Genomic DNA, 3228 nt, shown 5'->3' on the forward strand with positions numbered 1-3228 from the left:
TTTTTTTGCTATAGGGTGCGTGTGCTCGCCAGAAAGACAGAGAGAGACAGAGAGGCAGAAAGTAAGAAATCACCCCCCGGGGGGGTGGGGGATGGCCATGCTGCAATCCCTTCTCCTCCATTCTCTTCTCAGATGCACTCACACGCGCCCAGTGTAAGTTTAAGCCACAGGGTCCGGGACTCAAACTGTGGTCAACTACATGGGAGTCCAGCAACATAACCATCACACTAACTGCTGGTCCCTGTGCTATGGTTTAAGAAGACATTATAACTTCCTTTTTCTTCACATGAGTTTATAACCAATTAAAAGTTAAATATAGGGCTGACCTCATAACTTGGTTGTTCATCCCACATGGCTGAATGTAGTCTGAATCCTGGCTCTGGTGGCTGGGAAAACATGCTGGGCACATGTACATGGGTGTCCTCAATCCCAACAAGATGGAAAAATGGAGGAGGGATTGCAGTATGATCACATAGCATTCTGGGGTGCTTTTTCCCTTTCTCCCTCTGTCTCTGTCAAATACAGGCATACTCTGAGAATTAAAGCATAAAGAACGATAAATATTGAAAAATCAAGCAAAAGGAAAGCAAAATATTTTTTTAAAATCAGTGTAGATTGATTTGGGTTTTGACAATAGCAATCACACCAGGTTTATGAGCATGAGTGCCCTTAATCCTGAGAGAGAAATGGAGGAGAAGGGATTGCGGTGTAGCCATTCCCACTGGAGGGTGATTTCTCACTTTTCTTCTCTGGATCCTTCTCTTTCTCCCCTTTTCTCTCTGTCTCTCTTTGATGAACCCTCACACCCTATGGCAAAAATCTAAAAAAAAAAAAAAACAGCGGTGCAACTTGGGTCCTAATACTAAACTTTGGTGTTACATTTAACCATTTAATCTCAGGCAGTGCTGGCATGTCTGTCCCCTGCCATGCAAAGCAGGCCTTCAGAGTAACATGTACCATGTGACTGGCAACCAAATACTCAGGGCTTGCTCACAAACTCACAAGCACACAGGTTCAGTTCCTCCCTAATTCACTAGCCGCACCTTCCTGAGACTGAAAGTCTGGACTTACTAAACTAGGAGATGACCTACCACATGGAAACACAGAGGAAGGAAGGAAGATTTTACTCTTGACAGCGTGACACCATTTATTCTCAGGAAGGTGAGACTTAAAATAGATTCCCAACTGATCCAGCAATAAAACATGTGCCAATAGGAGGATCTACAGGAAATGGTACCATTTATAGCTATTGATGGCATAAAATTATTAGCCTATAGTCTTTCTTGAAAAGAATTATTTAATTTGATTTATTACTTTAAATTTTACTATGGTATATGCACTCACCAGAGAGAAGGAGAGAGAAAGAAAGAGAGAGAGTGAGAGAGAAAATGAGAAAGCGAGCCCCCAGGCCCAGGACTGAAACCATGGTTGGCTATGTGGGAGTCCATCACCTTAACCACCATGACACCTGCTGGCCACTGGTTTATATTTTAATCCTGTCATATGTACATATATATATATATATGTATATACACACACATACATATATATATATATATATATATATAAATAATAAATGTATAACAGGAAAGCAGTATAAAATTTCAGTTTTACTGCAATACTGAGATAATCTAAACTTTTCTGAGTTGTGTAGTACTCTATAGTTGAATTTTTATTTCTTGGACATAGACATAGATTTATTCTTGCATGATAGCAGACATTATACCAAGAACAGAAAAGAACTTCCTAAAACTACTTTAATAACAAATTAATTCATTAATAAGGAATCCAAGTTTATAAAGTAGAGCTAAAAATCAGATTATTCTGGAGTAATCTAATTTCTTATTTTGTAGTGTATGTCCATTCAACATTCTTTATAAATAAACTCCCAACTGTATCAAATATATATCATGCTTAGGAACATTATTAATAAGTTTATGCATATAATTATTAAGTGTTCACTTTATTTTTAGATGTGAAGAAAAATCTATTATTATTATACTAAACATCATAGATAATTACAATACTGGACTGGCCCCATAGCCAGCTGGATCCTACATAACTGACTAAGGTTCAAACTCCTGCTCTGGTGGCTTGAAAAACATGCTGGGTGCATGTGCATGCATGCCCCAAATCCTGGTGGAATGGAAAATGGAAGAGAAGAGATTGAGGCATGAACATACTCCATTGGGAGGCGTGTTTTTTCTCTTTCTCTGTGTCTCTCTGGCAAATACACATGCCCTCTGATAATTGAAAGAAACAATAAAGATAATTATAATACTTGGAGAAGTTAAAGGAAGCATTCTCTTTCCTTATCGTGCATTATTCTTTGACAGCACACTGGCTTCCCCGGGGTGAATTCACTATCTGCAGCTTCTGCAGGTTTCTTAAATAGACTGTCAGTCCCTAGAGAGCAGAGACCACAAATCAAATAGTAAAGTGCCCCACACTCAGGGCCTCATCAGTCATTTCCAGATACACAGCCATTGCTTCCCATCCTTTCAGCTAATATCAAGTATGGAATACGCACCCCATTCATACATTCGTGATTTTAAGTGAGTTTATATTTTCATCCTTACATCTATTTGGTATATTTTTTCCTTCTGAGAGATACTAGGCCAATGGTTTTTATGAGAAGAAGAAAAAACAGATTTTAGAGTTAAAAAATCCAACTAGTTTAACTTTATGTGCACATAACATTTAACCACACATATTTCCCCTCTGGCATTAAGAAAATGAGGAAGTGGTAGCTATAGTTCTTTATATACATATTTTTACTTTTAATGCATTTTTTAAAAATCGTTTTAAAGATTTATTTATTTATTTATTCATTTATTCATTCATTTTAATTTGACTAGAGAGAGACACAGAGAGAGAGAGAGGAAAGTGAGAAAGCAAGCCACCAGGTCCAGGACTCGAACCGTGGTCGGCCACGTGGGAGTGTCCAGCGCCTTAACCACCATGCCACCTGCTGGTCCCCATGCATTGTTTGTTTGTTTGTTTTTTAAAGAATTATTTTATATAACTTTATTTATTTATTTAAATTTGACCAGAGAGAGAGGGAGAAAGTGAGAAAGCAAGCCACCAGGTCCGGGACTCGAACCGTGGTCGGCCGTGTGGGAGTCCAGCACCCCCAACCACCACGCCACTTGCCAGCCCCCATGCATTGTTTTTTAATTTCAAGAAAAACAGTTTCAGGTTTTTTTTTTTTAACTTAATTTACACTCT

The 3228-nt window shown here is 38.5% G+C and overlaps 1 protein-coding gene across 1 annotated transcript in view; it reads left to right on the plus strand.

The window, feature by feature from the left end:
- Window positions 1-3228, plus strand: part of GYS2 (glycogen synthase 2) — a 79517-nt gene that overhangs the window by 35108 nt on the left and 41181 nt on the right. The window lies entirely within an intron of this gene.

Source organism: Tupaia chinensis, unplaced genomic scaffold (genome assembly GCF_000334495.1).
Source record: "Tupaia chinensis unplaced genomic scaffold, TupChi_1.0 Scaffold000434_1, whole genome shotgun sequence".
NCBI classification, from domain to species: Eukaryota; Metazoa; Chordata; class Mammalia; order Scandentia; family Tupaiidae; genus Tupaia; species Tupaia belangeri.